The 27,285-nt window shown below is 48.4% G+C and overlaps 1 protein-coding gene across 3 annotated transcripts in view; it reads left to right on the forward strand.

Moving 5' to 3' along the window:
* Positions 1-27,285, forward strand: part of GRIK4 (glutamate ionotropic receptor kainate type subunit 4) — a 477,203-nt gene that overhangs the window by 262,884 nt on the left and 187,034 nt on the right. The window lies entirely within an intron of this gene.

Raw genomic sequence — 27,285 nt, forward strand, 5'->3', positions numbered from 1 at the left:
AGAGGAAAGATATCAGGGTGGCTGGGAGGCCGAGGGGAGTGGGGACTCTGAGCTGGTAATGGTTAAGTCCGTTGACAAGGCTGCTGGACCATTTGGGGGCCCAGCTGAGTGTGAGGGAGTGTGTGAATACACGCATGAACAAATAGAAACCTAAATGACAGCAGAGGGCCTACTGATGCGGCATGAGTGACACTCTACCACAGGGGTGGGAGACGAGATAAAGATGGGGCTAGGTGCAGAGAGGTGTGTGTGTGGTGTCAGATATGTGGAGGCACCCAGCAATCCTTCCTTCCCTTCCCCTCCTCTGCCCTTGGCATCCCAGAGGGGCAGTTTATGTTTTCAGCACTTCTAACTTATGTGAGTTGGTGTTTAAGGAGGGCCTTGTAACATGGCTCCTTCTTGTCCACTGTCCTGGAAAACACCCTGGGCCTCTGTATTTCTTCTGCCTCTGGTCTGCTGGCAAGCCCAGAGCTCCGGCTGTTAAGAACCTGCCCTCCATTGAAGAGTCTGGACTCATACACATGAAATGGCACACAAGCCATACAAGAGAGCCCCTCTAAGTGGTGAAATGTCTGATGACGGGGAGGAGGAGGAAGGACCTGAGAGACACGGCTGAGTTGGGCAGCAAGAAGACAGGGAATCAGGCAGCCTGGGTTCTGGTCCCGACTCTTCCCTTTATCACTGATGTGACTTGGGTAGAGTCCCTACCTCTCAGACCTTACAGGGCTATCTTAGGATCTAACATGTTCTTGAATATTGAAAGTGTTTTGGAAAGTATAAAACATGACCATAATGACAGGTACTATTTGGAAATGCTTACTACGTGCATGGAACAAAGAAAAAGAGAATTTACAGTGTACTGATTAGGATGGGGCAGGGATGAGATTTTTACAAATTATCCTAGCAGGAAGACCTTGACTAATACCCGTCATATTCAGAGCCTGTGGCCGGCACTTTCTTTGCAGTTTCTTATTTAAACCTGATGACAATCCGACAATCCTGATGAGAACTCTTGGTTCAGACCAATCAAATAACTTGCCTAAGGGCAAAAACTAAATGGTGTAGCTGAAATTGGAGTTTGTGAGAGCCAAGCTCATGGCTTCCTTACCATGTGGTGCTACCTCTTGGGGTATTTTTGAGATACTTTTATTATTACCACTGGGGTCAGGCTGAGCCCTCTTTTGCCACCTGGTTGCCCCTAGAGCCTCCCCTGGCAGGCTGCATCCTGCAGTGGCTGATTGGGAAGCCTTCCCTGAGAAGGCATCTCTCAGTTTGACTAAGGACCTGGGCACCTACGACCTTCTTAAAAGTGTTAATAACACTTAATAAACGTGGCGGAGAAAGGTCAGCCTCCCAGTGTTGTGCCAATAAGAGATAAACCTGCCCAGAAACATCTGCTCTCTGTTATTGTTGTGCAGACGTGGCTGCAATGTCCTCTGATTAGTTCATGAATTAAGTGGAGGGAAGCAGTAAAACTGACTGCGTGCTCACATCTCTACCGCACCTCTGGGACCGCGTGGGCCAGAGTGCCAGGTGGGGAGAGCTGCCAGCCCCAGGAGCTGGAGGAAGGGCTGTGTCTGCCCTCACTCAGAGGGAAGCTGAGTTCCAGGCATTCTTTCCACCTGCTGGGCATTGGAGAGGAGGAGTTGGAGTTCCCCCTCTTTTTTGCCTGACCTCATTGGGAATCTCTGATTAGTAACCTTTGTAGAAGGGACACCCTCCATGTCTGCTGCAGTCTTTGTCCTGAAGGCAGGAGATCACTGGATGCTCTTAGAGGGGAATTAGGCTGTAATAACAATGTATTGCTTTGTAACAAGTTATCCCAAGACTTAGCTGGCTTAAAACAAGAACAGTTTGTTGTCTCACACAGTCTCTGAGGGTCAGGAATGTGGGAGCTGCTTAGCGAGTGTTTCTGGCGCAGAGTCACTCTCAAGCTGTTGGGCTGAGGCTGCAGCCATCCCAAGGCTTGACTGGGGCTGGAAAGTCCACTCCCAAGCTCAGTCAAGGTGTTGTCGGGCCTCTCGGTTCCTTGGTTCCTGTTGGCTGGAGGCCTTAACACCTGGCGGTGTGGGTCTCTCCATAGGCCTCTTCACAGCAGGGCAGCCGGCTCTCCGCAGAGCAAGAGACAAGAGAGAGAAGAGTCCCCTTACATAGAAGTGGCAGTTTCAGAAGCAACATCCCATGATTTCTGCCATGTGCTGTTGGGCAAATCAACCCCCACTGTATTCAGGGAGCTACAAGGGGGGTGTGAATACCAGGAGGCAGAGGTCATCAGGCATCCTTGGGGGCTGGCTATGACAAAGGCCTGGCAGGAACCTGTGCTGCTTGGGTGATGTAGGGAACTAGAAACTTCACCTGCGAGTCTTCCCTCCCATTCTAAAAACACCGACGCGGGTTTCTTCAAAGTTTATCTTTGAGATAAAGTCCAGGTCCCTTTCAATGGCTTACAAGGTGCTTCACAGCCCCCCAATACCTCTAACACATTTTCTGCTCTTTTCTCCAGTCACCCCCATTCCAGCTACACAAACAGTTTGGTGTCATTTCTCTGTGACCATGGACCTGCAATTTCCCTTCTCCAACCAGTAGATTTCTATCTTACAACTTGGTTTAGCCCATCTCCTCCTTTGTGAAACCTTCCTGGGCAACTTCCCAGAAAGATGGGGGCTCTCCCCGTGCCCCATAGTCACATTGTACCTCCGCTCCAGCCGCCATTCATGTCTTACTTGGGAAGTATTGAGTGAGTGCCCACTGTGTGCCCGGCACGGGGTTGGGGCTGGGGGCACAGCAGTAAACAAAACAGACACAATCCCTGCCCCGGCTGTAGTGGGGGCTGACAGACAGACAAAGAAGCCAAGAAATGTGGAATGTGTTGGGTGTTGATATACACTGTGGACAAAAGGACAGTATAGGGCTGGGTGCGGTGGCTCACGCCTGTAATCCCAGCACTTTGGGAGGCCAAGGCGGGTGGATCACTTGAGGTCAGAAGTTCGAGACCAGCCTGGCCAACATGGTGAAACCCTGTCCTTACTAAAAATACAAAAAGGAGCCGGGCATGATGGCACGCATCTGTAATCCCAGCTGTTTGGGAGGCTGAGGCAGGAGAATCTCTTGAACTTGGGAGGTTAAGGTTGCAGTGAGTTGAGATAGCACCACTGCACTCCAGCCTGGGTGACAGAGCCAGACTCCATCTCAAAAAAAAAAAAAAAAAAAAAAAAAAAGGACGAAATAAAGTAGAGCAGGGTAAGGATGAGGTGGGGGTGCTGTTTCCTACCCTTTACTCAGGGAAGGCCTTGCTGCTCAGGTGACAAGGACCAGAGACCAGTACTAAGTGAGGCATTGAACTGGGAGGATATCTGGGGACAACATTCAATGCCTATCATGTTATAATTATTTGCTTTTGTTTCCACACAAGTCTGTAAGTTCCTCGAAGGCAGGGACCATGAATACATCAATTATGTCAATTTCACGTCCCCACTGCTTAGCATGGTAGAGGCCTGATGAATAAGGAATGTGCTTTTGATGTGTAGGAGTTGAAAAGTGTCTTTGAGAGACAGGATCGGGACTCTAACAAACTTCCAGAGGCACTAGGACGCTGACTGGGGGAGAAACACGGGAGAAGATAAATTTGTTTTGTGGATTAAAGACTCGTTCCGTTTATATCCCTATGCCTTATAGACAAGGTGAGATGAAAATAAATTTAAATAAAGACTTTAGTTTGTATTTAATGATGTGGTTATTAGGCTGCATTTGGCAATGTGTCACCTGATTTAAAACATAAAGTTTTAAAATCGGCTTTTTCAAACACTCATTTACCCTTTGGGTCTGCCAGCTCTAATGATAAATAAAGCAAAAGCTGACCTCATTACCAGCAGATTCATGGAGTGGGCTAACATTTGGTAGATTACCCAGTTCTGGATGCTGAGAAATGAAGGCCACCAAATGACAAATTCTGATGGGGAATTGGGAGCGGAGGTCACATTTGCAGCCAAGTTCATTACACAGGGGCTGAGGAGCCCCTCCTTCAAATCAGTGGGGCCTCAGCTCTTTCTGCATTCTTAGAACAGGGCAGCCTATGGATGCCTTTGTTTGGCTCAGGCAGCTCTGAAGTGCCAGACAATAAGGAGGCCAGGTGGGAGAAAGAGCTGACTCAGAACTGGTGTGAGGTGCCTTTGTGAGTCCAGAGGGTGCAGAACTTCTCAGACTCATGGCGGGGCTCCACATCTCAGGCCCCCTGCTGTTCAGCCCCTGCTCTGAGAGCACCTTGACTGCTCTCCTGTCAGCTGGGGAGGTGAGCGCCGACTTAGTGGGACAGGTGCACCAGGACCTCAGTTGTGGGTTCATTCCTTCATGATTGAGGGGCAGGACTGCGAGAAAGATGTGATTGACTGGACATGATTTCCTGTCCTCTGAGAAGTCACATGGAGGTGTGAGTCCTGTGACAGACAGGGGACCGACCAACCATTCTTGGAGAAGGTAGTCCGCAGGCCTTCTGTGAGCCAGGGCGAAGGAAGGTGAAGAGAGAAGCCTCCATATCATGTCTGTCCTTACCCTGAGAGGCCAAGCAGAGTGAGCCGGTCAGGAGCTGGAGAAAGGGCAGCTGGTGGGTGGGTCCATTCAGAGGAAAGGGCATTTCAGGATGGCATCCCCTTTAAAGGGCAAGTACCCTGGTTGGGGGCATGGTGGAAGAAGAAGGTGAATTGGGCAAGGAATCAGTTGACTGCTAGCCAGGGGCAAGAAGGCCTGGGTGCCACGTGTCGGCAACCAGACCATTCTGGAACAAGGGTGAGGCTACATTTCCAGCAGCGGGAGCCTGCACCCAGAAGTCACATAGACCTGGATTCAAAGTCGTGGTGAAATTGGTCAAGTGATTTAAGGACTCTATTTTCTTTGTCATCATCTGCAAAATAATAATAATAATAATAATAATAATAATAATAATAATAATAATGCCCACCATGTAAGGCAGAAAATGTTGGTTTTTCCCTCTATACCTAAATCATGAGGCAGGAATCTTCCTCAGATCAAATCATTGCTTCTCACTCTCTCCTTGCCTGTTTTCTTTCTCTTAGCTAGGCAGGTAGTATTTCTACATCACTTAGCACATGAAAGGTGATTTACTTTATAGAACATTCTACAAGCATTGTGATACACTAGACAGAGCGTTGGTAGAGCAGGAGATCTGGTTTTTAGCTTTAATTCCTCAACATGTCTGCTGTGTGACCTTGAGTTGGGGCAGCCTGTGGATGCCTTTGTTTGGCTCAGGCAGCTCTGAAGTGCCAGACAATGAGGAGGCAATTTTTCTGGACTTCAGAATACTCATCTGTGAAGTGGGAATAGTACTATTTTACTCTAATCTCCTAGATTATCATGAGATACAAATGAGACACATGTGTGAATGTGCTTTGTAAACTCTTTGGGCATTTTAAAATTATTTTTAATTTTGGTAAAATACACATAAAACTACTGTTTTAACCAATTTTTAGTGTACAGTTCAGTAGTGTTAACTACATTCGCATTGCTGTGCAACCATCACCACCATCTATCTCCAGAACTCTTTTTGTCTTGCAAAACTGAAATTCTGTATTTATTAAACAATAACTCTCCATTCCTTCTCCTCCCAGCCCCTGGCAACAACCTCACAGAGTGAAATCATACAGTCTTTGTCTTTTTGTGTCTGGCTTATTTCACTTAGCATAATGTTTACAAAGTTCATCCTTGTAGTATGTGTCAGAATTTCCTTCCTTTGTGAGGCTGAATCATATTCCGTTGTATGTATGTATTTTGTTGATCCATTCATTTGTGGCCGGACACGTGGGTTGCTTTCACCTTTTGGCTGTTGTGAATAAGGTTGCTATGAACATGGGTGTACAAATATCAATTTGAGTCCCCGCTTTCAATTATTTTGGATATATACCCACAAGTGGTATTGCTACATCATATGGTAATTCTATTTCTAATTTTTTGAGGCCTTACATTATCTGTTTTTGTTTGTTTGTTTGTTTTTTGTTTGTTTGTTTGTTTGTTTGTTTTTTGAGACGGAGTCTCGCTCTGTTGCCCAGGCTGGAGTGCAGTGGCTCAGTCTCGGCTCACTGCAAGCTCCGCCTCCCGGGTTCACGCCATTCTCCTGCCTCAGCCTCCTGAGTAGCTGGGACTACAGGCGCCTGCCACCACGCCCGGCTAATTTTTTTGTATTTTTAGTAGAGACGGGGTATCACCATGTTAGCCAGGATGGTCTCAGTCTCCTGACCTCGTGATCTGCCTGCCTTGGCCTCCCAAAGTGCTGGGATTACAGGCATGAGCCACCGCACCTGGCCACATTAACCGTTTTTATAGTGGCTGTATCATTTTACATTCCCACCAGCAAAGCACAAGGGTTCCAATTTCTCCACTTTTTATGTCCTTTCTTTCTTTTTTTTTTTTTTTTTGGTTTGTTCCTTTCTGTTTCTTGGCTTTCTGTTTTTGTGTTTGTTTTTTTGGTAATAGTCATCCTAATGGGTGTGAGGTGAAAAGAAGACACAGTATTAGTCATTTATACAAGTAATTGATTTATTGATCTAATTATATTGAGGAACTGAAACAAAAATTGTGGGCATGGGGTCTGGCAATTTGTGGAGTTTTAAAAAAAATTATTATTTTTTATTTTTTAGAGATAAATTCTTACTCTGTCACCCAGGCTGGAGTGCAGAGTTGCAACCTTGGCTCACTACAGCCTCAACTTCTTGGGCTCAAGCCATCCTCTCACCTCAGCCTCCTGAGTTTCTGGGACCACAGGCAAGTGCCACCATGCCCAGCTAACTTTTGTATTTTCTGTAGAGACAGGGGTCTCACTATATCGTCCATGCTGTTCTTGAACTCTTGAGCTTAAGCAGTCCTCCCACCTTGGCCTCCCAAAGTGCTGAGATTGCAGGCATGAGCCACCGTGCCCTGCCCTGTCTGTGTCTTCACAAGCCCTCTAGGTGACTCTGATGGGCACTCAAGTTGGTGCAGAGGGATGCAAGCGGATGAAGCTGGCAGTGCGTGAGGGTGGTCTCTGGAAACCTAGAATCAGGTTCAGGACTTTGGGCTAGGTTTAGAACCCTCCGGTGACTGTTAATCACACCTGGAATAAGACAGATTCTCGCCATGGCCCTTGAGGCCATGTGACAACCTGTGTGTCCCTGCTCCCTGTGCCTCCCTGCATTCTTCCCCTCACATGCTCCACTCCAGCCGCTGAACGCCAGTGGCTGCCAAGCTCCCTCTTACCTTTCTCCTCCAACTTGGCATGTTCTTCCTCTCTCTCCTATGGCTTCTTCCTCCTGATTCAGGTCGCAGCTCAGGTGGCGCTTCATTAGCGATATCCCTTCCCTGAGCACGCCCCATCATTCTCTCATACTTCCTTATTTTCTTTCTCTTTGTAGCACTTTTTTGCTACCTGAAATTATCCTGCATTTATTTCCTTACATGTGTGGTGTCTGCCTCCTCAGGTAGAGCATAAGGTCCTCGAGTCTGGGTCTCTGTCCTGTCCATCAGTCTATTTCCAATGCTTGGAACCAAGCCTGGCACCTAGTAGGTAGCCAGTATGACTTTTTTTTTTTTTTTTTTTTTTTTGAGACGGAGTCTCGCTCTGTCGCCCAGGCTGGAATGCAGTGGCTCAGTCTCGGCTCACTGCAAGCTCTGCCTCCCGGGTTCACGCCATTCTCCTGCCTCAGCCTCCTGAGTAGCTGGGACTACAGGCGCCTGCCACCATACCTGACTAATTTTTTGTATTTTTAGTAGAGACGGGGTTTCACCGTGTTAGCCAGGATGGTTTCGATCTCCTGACCTCGTGATCTGCCTGCCTTGGCCTCCCAAAGTGCTGGGATTACAGGCGTGAGCCACCGCGCCTGGCCGCCAGTATGACTTTTTTATTCAGCAGACACTGGGATGCTCTGAGGTTGTTCTGAATAGTGAAGCAGCCCCGTCAAAGGGTGCCTTCTGTGGAGATTCCTCCCGTGGCTATGTGTAGGGGGTGCTGAAGCAGGAGGGCTCTGAAATGAGGGAAACTAGGGACACCAAGAGTTGAGTTGTGACATGAAAAGGGTCCACGCCAGTGGTTCTAAGCTGGGGGCAATTTCTCCCCCTCTCCCTCCTCCAGTGGACGTTTGGCAGTATCTGGAGGCATTCTTAGTTGTCACAACTGGGGAGGGTGCTACTGGCATCTACTGCGTCCTCACAAGGCAGGAGGGCAAGTTTCTGCCTTCCGAAGAGTGCATGAGGCCTCTTTATAAGGGCCTTAATCACACTCACGAGGGAGGAGCCCTGGTGACCTAACTACCTCTTAAAATCCCCACTGCTTACTACCTTCACATTGGGGACCCCTGAAATTTGAAAAGAGACACATTCAAACCGTCGCCCTAGCGATGCTGCTGAACTCCCTGCAATGCAGAGAGCAGCCCCCACCACAGAGAATTACCCAGCCCCAGGTCAGTAGTGCTGAATATTTCCAAGTCGGCAGAATACGATTGTTCCCCTCTCTGTGCCTACGGTTGGGACTTTAAATCTCTTTGGCCACAGAGTGGGAAGACCCCGAGAACGGGAGTGCCTCTGAGAATGTGCGTGCATCAAACTCTGCTTCTGTCTTTCTCTGTTTTCTACTTGGCGCTGCCTCCTGCTCTGTCTTGCTAATCCTGTATTTCTGTTCTCCCCCTTTCTTCCCTTCCTCCTCTTCTCTCCTGCCTTCCTCTTTCCTTCCTTCTCGCCTTCCCTGTTCCCTTCCCTCTTGTCTTTTTCCTCTTCTTCCTTTCTCCCTCTGCTCCCTCTCCCTTTGTCCCCCATTTAACAGCCCATTATGAATATTTGAAGTTTAGTAGGTTTATGGTCTCGGTTCTTAATTTTTAGAGTGGGTAATTGCGTGGGCTCCACTAAATGAAATGTACTAGCTCTTTCCTTCCATGGCATATGGCATCGGAATAGGACTGCTTTTTATCCCCTGTGGTAAGTGATATTTCTTTCCCCTCGTCCCTCTATGCATTTTGAATATTCTGACAACAGTCAACTAAGCATCTCTTTCAGGCAACAGCTCTTGAGGAAATTCATCCAGACAGCATGAGTTTATCCAGAAAAGAATACCAAAGCAGGTTAGTTTCAAGGAAACAGGCGGGTTAGTGTCCAGGAAAAAAACGATGCATAATATGGGTTTTTGAGGGAGGATAGACCTGAGAGGTGTTTGTTTTGCAAAGTGCTTTAAAGTATGTTTGAGACTTCTGCAGACAACTAAGGAGGCAGTGTGTTATGGAGGTCCCAGCCTCAGGGAGGCTGAGGGGACAGGGAGCGAGGCAGGGTTCACACCCACATCCTAGATGTGGCCTCCACCAGGAGGTACTCCCCAGCATGTAGAACAGTGACTTGATATTAATACATATCTCTTCCCTTTCACCTTTGGAAAAGGGCAACAGACAAATGATGAGAGATTATCTGAATATTATTTGAAGGAATGATCACAGGAATATTTTGCTCTTGCCCCATTGTGGGGCCCTAGCTTGGACTCAGAACCCCCGTGTCCTCCTGGATAAATACTCCCTTCCCTGTACTGGCTCATTCCCTGGGGGATGATGACAATGAATAAAAAGACCCATTACTTGCGCTTTGATCTCCTGGGAAAAGAGACGGATAACTCCAAGGTGGAAACAATCGAAGTAATGGCCCTCCAGATTTTTCTACCCATATTCTTGCAAAGAACTCAAAGCCATTCTAATCTGCCATTTTCTCCTGCTTGCATTTTTCCCTGGTGTGGTCAGACCTCTGGCTCCCTTGGTACTTGCCAGTTTTGATCGGAGGCCGCAGGGTCCTGTGTTGTAGACTCCAGCAGGCATGATGCTCATTTATTCACAGCTTTGGCTAAAATGTAGAGATAAGACCCTCAGTGGTCCTATGGCTTAGGGTCACCCTGTCTAGAATCAGGGATGTAACATGATGGAGATTGACAGATGGGTCAGAAGACAGCATGGAGTGATGTTTGCCCAGGGGTGAGTGGATTCTTGAGATGGCACCTTCCAGCTGCCCTGCTGAGCTCGAGTTTCAGAGTCTGCCAGGCACCTAGCTTGTGATCTCTACCCTCCCTCCCCTGCCCCACCACCATCTCCCCAGTTCATCCATGAGTCTTTGAGAGCAGGGGACAGAACTGCTTCATGTCTTCATGTCTTGTGTTCTCAACGGCATCTACCCCACTGGTGCCTGGCGTAAGGTCGGCGCTCAGTAAATGCAAGTCAAATTGAATTATCCCGGACAATGAAGCTGATCTGGGCTAGGTCTCCCCTGGAGGTAACAGGCAGACCTTGCCTGGCATCTTTGTCTGCACTAGACCTATTAAGGCTCCCGCAGCCCCCATCACTCCCGTCCCTTCTGCCTTCATTCCCACTCTGTCCCATAAGTCGTCCAGAAGGCTGTCACCGGCGGGCCATTAGACAAGACAAATGGGTGACTCCAGCCCACTGTTCCTTTCCTCCAGCCTGGCTGTTTGTGCAGTGAGCCATGAGACTGGATATCCCGGGCACTGAACTGCCACAGTCTTGCATCTGGGCTGGCCAGTGCTGGCTGGTTGAGCTTGCCCAGATGTAGCTGGGGGCTCTCCATGACTGCTTTCAAAAGAGAACACATGGGGACTATCTTCCTGCCCAAAAGAAAACCTACAGGGAGGTGAGCCGGTCCACAGAGAGCAAGGAACTGTTTAAGGAGGCTAACTGGGAATATCAATCAGGTATCCAGAGACCTTACAAAGTGGCCGTATACATAGGGCACTAACTGCAGATAGAATTGTCGATGATGCCAGGGACTTTACTCATACATTTTGTTCCAGGGGTCATGTTCTTTAGCTAATTGTGGGAGTGTGAAAGATGAAGGGATAGACCAAAAGGTGAACCTTGTGAAAGTCCGAGAGTTAGCTCATATCAGGGTCAAATGCTTAACGTGCCTAACATTTGCCTGGCTCTGTGCTGAGTTGTGTGGGGGTTACAGGATGAGAGGAGACTCAGCTCCTGCACTTGGGGTGTTTCCGGTTTACACAGCAGTCCCGTGACACAGGGAAATGTTTCTCCGCGGCGCCTGAGCAGCTTGGTTCTGTGCATGCTTCCGCGTCTCCATGCGCATCCTCCTGGTGGCTCTGTGCTCATCCCCAGCTAACCTGCCCTCCCGGCCCTTTTGGCACACACAGAGCCCCCACTCAGCGGGGATGCCAAGCCCATCACACTTCACCTGCCCCGTCAGAGTGCTTCCTTCCAACCCATCTCCAGAGCAACTGCTTACTCAAGAGTGGCAGCTGCATTTCCCTTGCTCCCCAGTGCAGCCTTCAAACATTTCCCCCATTCTTTCCCGATCCAAGTCCTCCCCTGCCTTGTGCCTGCCGTTCTCATGTAGGGCTCCTAGCCTTCCTCTCACCGCTGCCTTGCTCTGGCCCCATCACCATCAGTGTCCACGGGGCCATCCCACTGGTGCCATGGCCTTGGGGATCCTTGGCTACCTCCCTTCCGGTGGCCTTCTCTCCCTCTCCATGTCACCGTCACAGCTGCATTCTTGAGTCATGGCAGCCCTTGATCCTCTGCTTCTGAAACCATACATGTCCAAATCCATGGTCTGAAAACAGCATCTTACCCAATCTCACCATCGCATTCCCCTGCTCCGCTCTTCTGCGTATCCTGGTATCCACATATTCCACAAATATGCAGCCTTTCCTTTCTGCCGGGGCTAACCCATTGGACAGCTTTTTCTGGGTGTTACTCCCTTTCCTGTCCAGTGGAAAAGGCCCAGTCCATCACCCTCCCCAGCTCCCAATAGCACCTTCACTCATTAGTCCCCAATCCTGCCCACCCACCTGATCACCTCCTACTCTTAGTTGTGACATCTGCCTGCCTTGCTTCTGGCTGTGCCCTGAGGCTGCTTTCAGAAACACACCAACATCTCTTCATTTCAACTGGGTCCAAACAGAAATGCATTTACATATCAGAGCAGCTATTCCAAGCCCTCCCCTGAAGCCACCTTCCTTATCTTTGTCAGTCTTGCTAGTGGAAGATGAAGATGAGACCTTTCCTCTTTTCTGAGAAAATAGACGCCATCCAGCTCAGCCTCTCTCAACACCCCCCACCTGCAGCAGATATTTATTTACAGCTGTATCTGTCAGCATCGGTTAGACCTGCATTACGCAGTGCTGTTGCCATTAGTATTGAGCCCCTGGAACGTGGCTCATCTGGGTGGAGATGTGCTTTAAATATAAAATGCACACTGGATTTTGAAGTTCTGGTATGAAAACAAGAATACGAAATACACAAATGATTTTTATATTGAGTAGATATTAAAATCATAGTATTTGACTGGGTACAATGGCTCACGCCTGTCATCCCAGCACTTTGGGAGGCCGAGGCGGGAGGATTGCTTGAGGCCAGGAGTTCAAAACCAGCGTAGGCAACATAGTAGGACTCTTTTTTTTTTTTTTTAACAACAACAACAAAAAAATACAAAAATTAGCCAGTCATGGTGGTGCTCACATGTGGTCCCAGCTATTCAGGCTGAGACAGGAAGATCGCTTGAGCCCGGGAGGCCAAGGCTGCGGTAAGCCAAGATCGCACCACTGCGCTCCAGCCTGGGCAGCAGAGTGAGACCCTGTCTCAAAAAAACAAAAACAGAAACAAAACATAGTGTTTGTGAAATTTGGTTAAGGAAAATATTAAAATTAATTTTTTAATTTCACCTATTTATTTTGATGTTATTTTATTTTATTTTATTTTTTGAGACAGAGTCTGGCTGTGTCACCCAGGCTGGAGTGCAGTGGCACGATCTCGGCTCGCTGCAACCTCTGCCTCCTGGGTTCAAGTGATTCTCCTGCCTCAGCCTCCCAGGTAGCTGGGATTACAGGCACTCCACCACGCCCGGCTAATTTTTGTATTTTTAGTGGAGATGGGGTTTCACTATGTTGGCCAGGCTGGTTTGGAACTCCTGGCCTCACGTGATCCGCCCGCCTTGGCCTCCCAAAGTGCTGGGATTACAGGTGTGAGCCACCGCACCTGGCCTCTTTGGATGTTTTTAAATGTGGCTACTGGAAAATTTAAAATGACATATGTGCCTTGCATTATATTTCTTCTCTTTTTTCTTTTCTTTTCTTTTCTTTTTTTTTTTTTTTTTTTGAGATGGAGTCTCACTCTGTTGCCAGGCTGGAGTGCAGTGGCATGATCTCGGCTCATGGCAACCTCCGCCTCCCAGGTTCAAGCGATTCTCCTGCCTCAGCCTCCCTAGTAGCTGAGACTGCAGGCGTGCACCACCACGCCCAGCTAATTTTTTTTTTTTTGTATTTTTAGTAGAGACGTGGTTTCACCATGTTGGCCAGGATGGTCTCAATCTCCTGACCTCATGATCTACCCACCTCGGCCTCCCAAAGTGCTGGGATTACAGGTGTGAGCCACCACATCCGGCTGCCTTGCATTATATTTCTATGGCTCAGCTCTGAGTGGGAATATAGGCTGAGCCACGAAAACAAAGGGACCTGAAAATGTAGTAGCTCCAAGATCAAAGTGTTTTTCTCTCACACATAAACCTGGAGGTAAATAGTAGCGGTCCAAGGATAGAGGGTGGCGGGCGGCATTGCCGTCAGCAGCACGTGATCTCTATATGTTCTTGTATGTGTCATTACCAGCCAGCCAAAAAGGCCAGGAACATCCAGGGCAAGGAGATGAACTGGATGGTCCGGTCACTTTACTTCCATTTGCTAGTCCAGGTTTAGCCCATGGCCTCCTGAGTTCAGGGAGGCTGGTAAGTGTGGTCTGAGCTAGGTGGCCATGCGTCTGTGTCAAACATAGGGTGTCATATGAGTAAAAGGAAAAAAAGGAGAAGGCACCCAGGAAGGGGGAGCCGCCCTTCTCTCACCCCAGATGAGCCTGCACCTGTGCACCAGGCTCCCTCCATCTGCCTTTTTGCAGGGCTTGCTTCAGAAAGCGCTCCTTTCTGCTGACTTTCTCTTTCCCTTCCCACTGGCTCCTCTTCTGAGCCCTTCTTATCTTAATTTAAACACCCTTCCTTGGAGGGTGTGCTTCCCCCCACCGATTGTCCTAATTATGCCCCCTCCCTTCCCAGACCGGCTGCTTGGCTCTCTTCATTCACTTCTCAGCCGCTCCTCCACCTGCTGCCATCTAAATGCTGCCTAACCTCTCCCCTGGAGGGGCTCTTGCTAAAGTCCCCGGTGACCTCCTACTTGCCCAGCCCTGTGGAGAATGCTCAGTCCTTGTTTTATCTGACTTCTGTTCTCCTTAGATCCTCTGGTCTAACCATTGCTTCTCAGTCTTTTTCCCTACACTCTCCCAAATGTTGAGTCCTCAGAGTTTTAGCCTGGTTCTTCCTCTCTTGTTACTCACCATCCTATGCCAGATCCAAGTTGTCATTATCACCCTGACCCTGGGGACTCCCAGGTCTCCGTGTCTCCAGCCTGGATCATTATCTGGAGAGCCAGACCAGTGACTTTTTCTGTTGCTAAACAGTGCGCCCTGAACTTAATAAATACTACACCAAAATCATTATCTTTGCCCTTCTCCAAAAACAAAAAAGAACAATCTTCCTCTCTATCCCCCTGTATTCTTTATCTTGGTCACTGATGTCACTATCTAAATTGTCAGTGAAGCCAAGAGCCCTCTTACCTCATCCCAACCCCCACTGATTTTGATTCTGCCCGGTTTATCTCACTAGAATCTGCCTCTTCTCTTTGATCTTCTTTCCCTGCCCCTCACTACCTGTCTCATTTCTCTTTCCTGGACTATTAAAATAACCCTCAAGCTGATCTTCCCAACTCGTATTTCTGTTCCCACTCCAGTGTATCTATGGGAGTGATCGCCCTAAAATGCAAATCTTATGATGTCATCGCCCGTCGGAAGCCGTCCTCTTGTCCCTCGGCACCTTCTGGACCTTCAGGGCTCCATCCCAGTTCTCCAGTGAGACACACAGGTTCTTCATGCTCTTTTCCTCCCATCTGCCTTCCCTGCCAGGTGCTCAGGCCCCTCCCGCCGACTGAGCCAGTCACCACACACTGGAACACACTTTGCTTCCTTGCTTCCCTGGGAAGCTCACTCCCCTCCTTCAAGGCTGACTCTTGTGTGAAGCCTGGCAGGTAGTAGTCACTTAACATGAGCGTTAGATAAATGCATGAGGCCTTCCCTAAAACTTGCCCCACCACCTGGAGTTTGGTTTCCCTTTATCTGTTCTTCCTTAGAATTTTGTGATTCTCTCTGTGGAACCACTTCATTGTACAGTAAAGTCTGGCTCTGTCCTCTGACCCCAGGAAGCCTTCCAGAGTCAAATGACCCCATCTTAGTCACCTGTGATTTCCCAGCACATGAACAGCTGGTTCATGGTGGGAGCATGGTAAGATTTTGTCATATCACTTACCGTATTGGGTTGTGGCTATTTGCTTGTATGACCATGTCCTTCTCTGGACACTTTGAAAGCAGAGATACATCTTATCCTTCTCTGCATACATAGTGCCTTGCTTAAGATAGGTGTTTAATAGGTATTTGATGAATTAATAAAGAAAGGAATGATTGAATGAGTGAATGCATTACCCATGTCAATTAGAAAGCAAACGATTAAGTACTAAATGAATGGTGCACACAATAAGTGCTTTGGAGGATTTGAGGAGGGTGAAAGTGTGGGCTGGAGCAGTTCAGTGCTTACCTGGGGCACAATGGGAATGGGGTATGAGAATGAGGGTTATTAGGTAGGATTTGGACATGGGTTTTAAAAAACAGCTGAGTATGTTCCAGGAAGAGACCACCTGAACAAAAAAACAGGGTAAAGCAACATGCTGTATTCAGTGTTCAGCAAGGACAATCTAGATGTAGCTAAGTGGTCATAGAATTCAGTAGAAGGTGAGTCTGCAATGGCATGTTGGGGCCAGACCGTGGAGGGCCTGAGGGCCAGGCAGGTGCATCTGCAGTGGAGAGTAGCTAGGTTGGTGCAAGAGAGACTGGAGGCAGAAGACAGGGTAGACATATTGCAAAAGAAAGCAAGGAGTGGCAGCAGTGGGAAGAGAAGGGGGGCAGTGGGTGGGAGGCAGATCCCTCAGCAGTCTTTAGTGGGTGAGCAGATGGAGGGGCTGTAGGGATAGGGAGAATGCAAGGCAGCTCTGCCAGGGATTTGCATGAGACCAACTGGTGCTATGAAGTGAAACTGGGAAGCCAGAAAGAGCCCCCAATTCAATAAAAAGATAATGGGTTACATTTGGGACACAGAATTTGGACATTTGGACATTTGGACATTTCTTACTAGTAGCCAGAAAAAGGAGTCTGATGTGTAGATGAGAAATTGGTGGGGGGAGATAGGGGTTTTGGAGTTATCTGCATAGGGCTGATAGTCGAAAATTAATGTTTCTTAAGGGAGAAATTGCACAATGAAGAGTGGCCTGTGGACTAAATCCAGGGTGTAAAATTGGGGGACACTTACATAGTGTCTAGCATTACATGGAAGAGGAAGTGGAGCGAGGGAAGAGGTTGGGGCATATGAGAGTTCTGGTTCTTCCATATCCATGTCAGCAATTGGTATGGTCAAGCTTTTTAATTTTAGCCATTCTAATAGATGTGTAGTAATGTATCATTATGGTTTTAGTTTGCATTTCCCCAGTGACTAATAACGTTGGACATATTTTCACGTGCTTACTTGCCACCTGTACAACTTCTTTGGTGAAATGTCTATTCGAATCTTTTGCCCAGTTTAAAAATTAGATTGTTGGTTTTCCTATTACTGAGCTTTGAAAGTTCTTTACATATTCTGGATACAAGTCCTTTATCCAGCATGTGCTTTGCATGTAATATTTTCTCCCCACCTATGGCTTGTCTTTCATTCCAATCTTTTGAAGAGCATACATTCTAAGTTTTGATGATGTCTACTTTACCAATTGTTTAATTTTATGGGTTGTGCTTTTGATGTCATATCTAAGAAATCTTTGCCTAACTCAAAGATTTTCTTCTAGTAGTTTTATAGTTTTAGGTTTTACCGTTATGTCTATGGTCAATTTTTTTTGTTAATTTTTGCATATGGCATGAGTAAGGATTGGGATTTCTTTAACATATGGATATCCAAATGTTCCAGCACAGTTTGTGTAAAGACTTTTTTTCCCCACTGTACCTTTGTTAAAATCAGTTTTCCACAAATGCACGGGTCAAAGTAGTAATTATGAAGGAAGGAATAGAAGTTGGCATAGAATCCCTCAAAAGCCAAGACAAGTTTGGCTCAAAGATTCATGAAGTTCTCCTGCTGTCAGGCGAGGTCAATGCATTGGGGATAGGAAGAATTAAACCCCGAAAGTTGAAGACTAGATGAATGATGGGTGTACATTATAGGATGCATGGGTTTCTATGAAAACACATTGTGGTGCACTTGCTCAACCTCTGTGTTCAGGGAAGGCTTCCTGAAGGAGGGGATGTCTGAGCCGAGATAGTCAGTGAGCAAAGATGAGAGTGCAGAAGGAGGAGAGTGAGCAAAGGTGTGCAGGCATGCAGCAGCACCGTGTGTGTGTGTGTGTGTGTGCATGTGTGTGTGTAAGGGGTGCTATGAGGAGTTCACTGTTTCTAGAAGGTAGAGAGGGATGAGCAGGGAAGCACAATATAAGGTTTGACAGAGTCAAGTCAGATCTTGTGTGCCATGCTGAGGAATTCCATTTATTTTGAGGATGGAAGCTTTTAAAGCAGGGCTTTACACTTCAAAGCGCACACTCTGGCAGCTAGGAGAGGGTGTGGTTGGGGAGCGCCAGGTGGTGGTGGTTGTGCCAGCCTGGAGGCAGGAAAACCAGATAAGAGTTAAGAGGTTGCAGTTAAGTCGTTGAGATGAAAGGACCGAAGTAGGGTGGTGGTGTTAAGACTGGAAAGAAGTGGACTGGTTTGAGAAATTGTGAGGAAGTACAACCAAAAGCAACTGGAGACTGGTTATTGGGAGGTGCGGAATTGGGTGAAGGCACGATGCCTGGGTAGCTGGTGCTGCTATTAACTAAACGTAGGAATGTTAACAGGAAGAATCTAGGAGGGAAGAGGTGGGTTTACTTTGGGTCTTCCTAAATTTGAGATGCTCTGCAGATACATTCATGGATATGTCACCAGGCTGTTGGATATAAGTAAAGCATACCCATGGAGGCAGCTGTGAAATAGATCAATCAGGAAGCTCCTGGGAGGATGACAAGAAGAGGCCTCTGCAAAGACCTTGGATGCACCGTTGTTTAAAGGGGAGGCAGAAGAACATACGTGGAGGGAACAGTTAGAGCAGTGTGAGGAGAACCTTAGGAGAGTAGTTTCATGGAAGCCAAGGAGGTTGATTAAATGAGATAACATATATGCTGTTCTTAGGACAGCACCTGGCAGGTTGTAAGTCGTATTGCCAGCTAGTGATATAGTTAGACAAAGAATCAAAAGTTCACCAGTTTTGCAAAAATGAATATTGATGTTGACTTGGCAGGTGCAGTTTGGGTGGAGTGGTGGGGACGGAAGGCAGAGTGCAGTGGGTCGAGGAGAACATGGCATGGGGTGAAGTCAGCAAATGTTGAGTAGTCATTTGAGAAGCCTGGCTTGCATTGAAAGTGACAGAGAAGGGAGAGCCAGAGGGCACAGCTGGTCAGGGTGGTCAGGGGAGGGTCTGCATAGGAGGGGCGGGCCTTGACTGTTAGCACAGGGGAGCCAGCAGGCCTCGGGAGAGGCTGAAGAAGAAGGAATCCTGGTGAGGCAGAGTCCCAGGGGAAAGGAAGGAAGGCTGTGGGTTGTCTTGAGCCCTCGTTACCTGAGCTTGTTGGGAAGTTATGGGGCACAAAGTCAACCAGCTCACTGAGAGTGGCCTCAGTTTAACCAGTGTGTGAGCTGAGAGCCAGGGGCTGAGAGCAGGGTGATGGTTGGAGGTGAAGGGTGGTGTTAGGGGTCGGAGCCCAGCAATGGTTACAGGTGAAAGGTGATGTTAGGGGCTGAGAGTAGGGTGATGGTTTGAGGTGAAGGCAGTGGTTACAGGTGAAGGGTGGTGTTAGGGGCTGAGAGCAGGTAGATGGTTTGAGGGGAAGGGCAGTGTTAGGGGCTTAGAGCTGGGCAGTGTTTAGAGGTGAGGGGAGGTGTTGGGGCTGAGAGCTGGGCGGTGGTTGGAGGGGAAGGGCAGTGTTAGGGCTGAGAGCCGGGTGATGGTTGGAGGAGAAGGGAGGTATTAGGGGCAGAGAGCCAGGCGGTGTTTAGGGGCTGAGAGCAGGTAGATGGTTTGAGGGGAAGGGTGGTGTTAGGGCTGAGAGCTGGGTGATGGTTACAGGTAAGGGGTGGTGTTAGGGCTGAGAGCCGGGTGATGGTTAGAGGTGAGGGGAGTTGTTAGGGCTGAGAGCCAGGCAATGGTTAGAGGTGAGGGGCGGGTGTTAGGGCTGAGAGCCGGGTGATGGTTAGAGGTGAGGGAAGTTGTTAGGGTTGAGAGCCAGGCGATGGTTAGCAGTGAGGGGAGGTGTTAGGGCTGAGAGCCAGGCGATGGTTAGAGGGGAAGGGTGGTGTTAGGGGCTGAGAGTCGGGTGGTGGTTTTGAGGGTAAGGGTGGTGTTAGGAATTTAGAGTCAGGTGATGGTTAGAGGTAAAGGGTGGTTTTAGGGGCTACGTTTTCTCCTCTCCAGAATTTCTATATTGAAGCCCTACCCCCTAAGACATCAGAATGTGACTCTATTTGGTGTTGAGGTAAGAAAGTTAAAACGAGGTTGTTAGGTTTGTCCCGAATCCAGTTGGACTTCTGTCTACATGAAGAGGAGCTCAGCACACAGGCATGCACAGAGGGAAGAAAGACCACGTACGGGTACAGGGAGAAGGTGCCATCCGCACACCAAGGAGAGAGGTCTTGGAGGAAACCAGTCCTGCCCACACCTTGATCTTAGACTTCCAGCCTCCAGAATTGTGAGAAAAGGAATTTTGGTTGTTTAAGCCTTTCAGTCTGTGGTGCTTTGTCATGGCAGCCCCAGCTGATGCTAAGGGTCTGTGGTGTGGGAGGAGCTGGCTGAGCAAGCTCCAAGGCCGGTAGCGGCCCAGCCTGGTGCCCCACGTGGGGACGAAGGTATGAGTTGGCGGCGGGAGCGGCCTGCACAGTGGTGTGATTTCCTCCAGCAAGAGGGGTGACCAAGGACAAGGGGCTGAAGAGCGGACACAGAGGACAGAGGTGCCAGATGAGTGATGGGGATGGGCTGTAGCTGGGCCTCCGAGAGTGAGCAGCCAGGGTCAGCTGGGGAGCAGAGCTAACGCACTCCCCAAGGTGCAAACCGTCACTTTTTCTTGTTAACACAGGGCTCTATCCGGCTGAGCCAGACGGCCACAGGCAGTGTTATAGATACTGCCTATAAAGACTCTCCGGTAAAACCTCTTTATTTTACCCCTTAAAAGGGTAAGAGTTACCGAAGTGCATGGAAATCTTCAGCAGCAAGGCTCTGGAAGAACTGAGGGATTAAGGAGGCTGCTTTTCCAACCTGAGGGGTCACTTCTGGGCTGCTGAGAATGTGTGGAGCGAGAGCCAGCCCCAGTCCAGTTTACCCAGGGAGCGGGAGGAGAGCAGCCAGCCCCGGGGGACCCTGGAGGCCTCTGGCGGGTCATCCACCCTGCGGACCCCTGTGTGTGGGGGCTGCTGTCCGTCCACTCATCGCCTCATGCTGACTGCACCGTTGCCAGGCTCCACGTCTACTACTGGCTGTAGGGGATGAAAAGACAAGCGGCCTTGAATTATTGATTCACTCAACAACCATTCATTAAGGGCCTACTCTGTGTCCAGAATTGTGCAGCTATGGAGATGAATCGGGTGTGGTCCTCACCCGGAAGGAGCTGAAAAGATCAGCATAATGAAAAAGTGGCTTGTGTCTAATGAAGGGTACAGAGGAATTTCTGTGGGAGTTCAAAGGAAGGGAAAATTAATTTGGGATGGGGAGTTTGGGAAGATTCAAAGGAAAGAGGTTTTTTTAAGTACAGCCGTCTCTCAGTATCCACTGGGGATTGGTTCCAGGACCTCCCTCAGATACTAAAATCGGGGACACTCGAGTCCCTTGTGTAAAATGCGTAGTATTTGCATGTAACTTATGCACATCCTCCCATATGCTTTAAATCATCTCTAGATTACTTCTTTACCTAATACAGTATAAGTGTTATGCAAATAGTTGCTATACTGTATTTTTGTTGGTTTGTATTTTATTATTGTATTGTTATTTTTTGGGTTTTTTTTCTGAAATTTTTTTTTTTTTCGAGACGGGGTCTCACTCTGTTGCCCAGGCTGGAGTGCAGTGGCGCAATCTCAGCTCACTGCAAGCTCTGCCTCCCAGGTTCACGCCATTCTCCTGCTTCAGCCTCCCGAGTAGCTGGGACTACACGTGCCCGCCACAACGCCTGGCATATTTTTTGTATTTTTAGTAGAGACGGGGTTTCACCATGTTAGCCAAGATGGTCTCGCTCTCCTGACCTCGTGATCCGCCCGCCTCGGCCTCCCAAAGTGCTGGGATTACAGGCGTGAGCCACCGTGCCCGGCCTTTTCCTGAATATTTTCAATCCACGGTTGCTTGAATCTGCAGATGCAGAACCCACAGATATGGAGGGTGGATTATACAAGCAATTGAGGGAACTCACAGTTACAGATAGAAGGATAAATACCCCTCCAAGGCAGTGTGCAAGGAATAGCCTGTTTGAGTGGTGGGAGTTTCTTGGGAAATCCAAGGAGAAAGAGAGCACTGTGGCTAGGGGGTCAGAGAGGGCTTCCTGGAAGAGGCACCTGAGGGAGAGAAGAGCCCTGGTAGGGAAAGGGAGAACAAGGGACAGGGACAGCATTGGCAAAGGCATGGAGGAGAGTTAATGGGCCAGTCCAGGACTGTACATGGAGACTCTGTCACCTTGTTGGGGGTGGAGGGGATGCTGTGACCGTGGAGGTATGTGGAAGCCAGACAGGACAGAAGGGGCCTGAGGCCATGCCAGAGACTCAACAGGGACAGCTCTTCAGAGAGTGGGGAGGTTCTGAGGACCTTGAGCGGGTCAGTGGCTGTATGCCCTCTCGGGGTCGCCACGGCCACACTGATTGGGGTGAGCTGGAAGGGGCTGCAGGGGGGAGGAGTCCCCTCTAGCATTGACACAAGCATGGGACAAGAATATGGAGAGGAGTTTGAGGGGCAGAGAAGGGCACAATCAAGGGGCCCCCCTTTTCTTGGCATGAGCCATAGAACTCAGAACTGGGCAGAGGGTGAAGTGCTTGGGGCTCGTGGGGAGAAAGGCTCGATGGAAATGCAAGGGATCCCGGCTTCCTGGGCGTGCCGGAGGCATCTTGAATCCACCTGGGTTGGAAGAGTCATTGTGCACTGAGCCCCATGGATGGAAAGAGCGGGAAGCCCCGGGTCTCCGAACACATCTCCCCATCTCAGCCCTGCCTTTGCTGTGGCCCCAGACCGCCCAGCCTCACTGTGGCTCGGGGCTTCTCTGCAGGGCAGTCTCCGGGGCTGGAGGATGTGCCGTATCATATTGTTCCTCATTAGGCAGCAGCTGGGGACTCGGAGTGTCCCAGCCCAGCCAGGCAGCCAGGCCTGGGGGACGCAGTGCAGGCTATGAGTGTTCACTGCACATAAAGTCTTGAGCAAGCTGCTCTCCTTCATCCATCTGGTCTCCACTCCTGGGACTACTGAAGAAGCATGCTGTTTGGTAACTGCCTGTTGAGCACATGCTTCTCTGGTGTCCCAAGAGTGCCTGAGCCTCCACCTTGTCTTTGATGTCCACAGCTCTAGAGTCTGGGTACCTGTTGTCATCCTAGTTATTCTGATCCTCATATGTTTTATGCCAGCCAACCACTGGTTGAGGCTGTTTCCAGCCAGACAGGAATCGCTGTCGAAAACCTAATTAAAAGTGGTCCCTGAATCGCATGGGGGTTGGGAGGTAGAGAGGACAGGATTTTAGATGTTAGTGAGTTGGCAATGACCTGCCTAATAACTTTGAGCACAGAGTTCTGCATTAGATGCTGTGGGCAGGGAAAGAGGAATGGGGTGAAGAGAGGACCTCATCCTCCCCTTAATATAAGATTTGCATGTTCCCTATTTCCCACCTGCTCATTTTCCCTCTGTCTCAAGGTGTGTGCAGTGATGTTCTGTGAGCTGACTGTATGCTGTTACATGGCAGACTGGTGTCCAGGTTGCCATAGCAAAATACCACAGACTGGGTGGCTTACCCAGCAGAAATGTTTCGCAGTGTTCTGGAGGCTAGGAGTCCAAGATCATGGTGTCAGGCAATTCGCTTCCTGATAAGGACCCTTTCCCTGGTTTGCAGATAGCCATCTTGTTCTATCCTCACGTGGCGGAGAGAAAAAGAGAGTGAGCTCTGCTGTCTCTTTTTTTTTTTTTTTTTTTTTGGAGATGGAGTCTTGCCCTGTTGTCACCTAGGCTGGAGTGCAGTGGCACAATCTCGGCTCACTGCAACCTCTGCCTTCTGGTTTTCCTGCCTCAGTCTCCCAAGTAGCTGGGATTACAGGTGCCCGACACCACACCTGGCTATTTTTTGTATTTTTAGTAGAGATGGGGTTTCACCACCTTGGCCAGGATGGTCTCAAACTCCTGACCTCACACAGGTAATCCACCTGCCTCAGACTCCCAAAGTACTGGATTACAGGTGTGAGCCACTATGCCAGGTTTTGTTTTTGTTTTTGTTTTGTTTTGTTTTGTTTTTGAGACAATCTCACTCCGTCGACCAGGCTGGAATGCGGTGGCATGATCCTGTTGGCTCACTGCAACCTCCGCCTCCTGGGTTCAAGCGGTTCTCGTGCCTCATCCTCCCCAGTAGCTGGGATTGCAGGCACACACCACCATTCCTGGGTAATTTTTTTGTATTTTTAGTAGAGACAGGATTTCACCATGTTGGCCAGGCTGGTGTTGAACTCTTGACATCAAGTGATCCGCCCGCCTCGGCCTCCCAAAGTTCTGGGATTACAGGCGTGAGGCACTGGTGTCTCTTCTTATAAGGACACTGATCCTATCAGATCAAGGTCCCATCCTAATGACCTTATTTAACCTTAGTTTTGTCCTACAGACCCTATTTTTTAAGGCAGTAATATTGGGGGTTAGAACTTCAGTATATGAATTTGGGGGGACCTGCTGAAGTCCACAGCACACTCTTGAATGTTTACTTTGCCAAAACAAAACGGGGATAGGTGGGACTGCTGGCTCCAGAACAGACCCTTTGGTGTGTGCTGCCTCCTGTGGTGCAGGCATAATTGTGGCCTTTGAACACTGATGAGGCAGAGGCAGGCCCAGCGTGACTCTGAAACATGAACAACTACCTCAAAACATTCCCAGTCCCCAGGCCTACAGGGCACGTGCTCATTTTCTGAGAGATTATTTTACTACTTTATTTATCTTATTACAAGTGATTGTTAAATAGTTAGTAGGTTATAGATGGAAACATTGGTAACAGTGAGCTCATTTGGCCCAAAGGGAAGGATAGCTGCCTCCATGGTCTGAACACCATCTCACTGGGGTGGAGGGAGGACAGGGAGAAGGGAGGAGGGGGAGTTACCTGAGAGAGTTTTCAGAGGTCCAGGGGCAAGCCTGTTGCTATTGGTGTTTTAGGGTTCATTTACAGTCTGTAGATGGAGGCTTCCTTTACAGTCCCTGGAAGCCTCATGCACGCTCCCTAGCGCACCCCCTGCTTAGCAGCAAATCCTTGAGTTTTTATAAGAGGAAGACAAGCTTGGTCAGGGTGCAAGGTCTGGAGTCAGGCTGACCTGGGCTCACCTCCCTCCTCTGTCATGCTTCAAACCTGCGAGAACGGGCAGATCATGACCTCTCTGACCTCCAATTCCTCGTGTCCGAGTGAAGATAAAATATCCACCTCACGGACTTGTTGCGGAGATTAAGTGAGATAGAGTCCACTAAGTGGTTATGCTGACATTGTAGCTTAATGTAAAGCTTGTGTGTCATGGATCCAGTGTCTGTCCAACTCATGCTGGATGGCACTGCCAGTTCCTGATACTTTAGATGTCTCTTTTCCTTGTTCTACAGCTTGGCTAATTTTTTCCTATTTTATATATTTATTTTGTGACAGAGTTTTGCTCTTGTTGCCCAGGCTGGAGTGCAATGGCATGATCTCGGCTCACTGCAACCTCCACCTCCCGGATTCAAGCAATTCTCCTGCCTCAGCACCCCGAGTAGCTGGGATTACAAATGCCTGCCACCATGCCTGGCTTTTTTTTTTTTTTTTTTTGTATTTTTAGTAGAGACGAGGTTTCTCCATGTTGGTCAGGTTGGTCTCAAACTCACGACCTCGGGTGATTCATCTGCCTCAGCCTCCCAAAGTGCTGGGATTACAGGTGTGAGTCACCGTGCCTGGACCCTATTATATTTTTAATAGCAAAACATTTTTTCCCACATCAACTCTTAGGTGGAACCCCAACCCCTGAAATGGATGCAGGTGGAATTGTGATGGTTGGAGCTGGTATGGGGCTGGAGACCCCAGGCAGCCTCCCCTCCACTTCTTGGAGGAGCCCAGGGGCCTGCCAGGGAGGACCATTTGAGAAGCATTCCTCTAGGCTGCCCTGCTTCCTTTCTAGTTGCAAGGTCGTCATTCTCTTATGCCACAGTGTGACTGTCTCGGTTTCTGCTTTCTCAGTAGCCATCTCATTCTGGTCGTGCTTCCCGCAGGTGGGGGTGTGGGGGTGATTGAAATGTTCCCAGGCTCTTCAGTCACATTTATGGTGCTCTGGTCACTTCTGCGGGTGGCTAATCACCCCAGGTATTCATGGACTTTGCTAGTTAATTCCCAGAAGTCCACTTGATTGCCTCGGACTTGGGATGTACCTCTGTCGCCCCATGCATGGCCAACCTGAGTAAATGACATTTAATTTTCATTATTCAATGAAGTTTCATGTAAATAAATCTACAAATCAAGGAAGAAATGCTTTGCAATATTCTGTGTCCTGATTTTGGGTTTGTGGGATGGATTACAGTGAGTGTGGAGCAATGCACAGAAAAGACAGCATAGAACCTGGATCTCTGCGTCCGCGCAGACATTCAAGGGCCACGTGTCAGTGAAATGTATTCAGCTTGATTCCCTGTGTTGCTTTTCTGAATTCTCAACCTCTGAAAGATAAATATTTCTTTTAATATAATGGCTTTATTGAGATATAACTTGCATACCACATAATTCACTTAAAGTGTATAATTCAGTGGTTTCTTTTTGTATATTCACAGAGTAGCGCAACTATTATCACAATTTTAGGAACATTTCATCACCCCCAAAAAGAACACCACACGCATTAGCAGACACTCCTCATTTCTCCCAACCCTAGGCAACCACAAATCTTTCTGCCTCTGTGGATTCAGCTATTCTGGACATTTCATATGCATGGAACTGTCCAATATGTATTTTTTTGTGTATGTCTGGCTTTTTTTTACTTAGCCTGATGGTGTGTTTGTTTTTTCAGATGGAGTCTCGCTCTGTCACCCAGGCTGGAGTGCAATGACACTATCTCAGCTCACTGCAACCTCCACTTCCTGGGTTCAAGTGATTCTCCTACCTCAGCCTCCCAAGTAGCTGGGATTACAGACGTCATGCCACCACACCTGGCTAATTTTTGTGTTTTTATTAGAGACAGGGTTTCACCATATTGGCCAGGCTGGTCTCGAACTCCTGACCTCAAGTGATCTGCCCGCCTCAGCCTTCCAAAGTGTTGGGATTACAGGCATGAGCCATGCGTCCAGCCACACTTAGCATAATGTTTTTAAGGTTCATTCCTATTGTAGCATGTATCAGTACCTGTTATTTTTTATTGTTGAGTAATATTCCATTGTATGGGTAAACCACATTTTTTAATCTATCAATCAATCTATGGACATTTGGGTTTCTTTTTGGAAATTATGAATAATGCTGCTATATATATTTGTGTACAAGTTTTTGTGTGATCTTCATTTTTGTAACATCTCCATCAAGAGAATTAAGAATCTCTATAGCTAGATTTATTGAGTGCCTACTGTGTGCAAGATCCTGTGTTGATCCCATGCCATATCCTGTAATCTTCACAATAGCCCAAGGGTCTCTCCACTTCCTTAAAAGCGAGGCAACTGAGGTCCCAGAGCTGTGGAGGGCTGCAGCTGGGACTGGAAGCCAGTTGTCTGTGATACCATAACACTTATCCTTAACACTGCTCCCAGAAGTTGGGCAACTGTTGGTATTACACCACTGCAGTCGTCCACACTGAATAAGTCACACTGATTAAATCTGTGTGCTGTGCCACTTCCATACATTATCTTAGTGAATCCTCACACCAACCCTGTGAGGTTGTCCTACTCTTTCTAATGTTCAGTGAGGAA

Source organism: Gorilla gorilla, chromosome 9 (genome assembly GCF_029281585.2).
Source record: "Gorilla gorilla gorilla isolate KB3781 chromosome 9, NHGRI_mGorGor1-v2.1_pri, whole genome shotgun sequence".
NCBI lineage: Eukaryota > Metazoa > Chordata > Mammalia > Primates > Hominidae > Gorilla > Gorilla gorilla.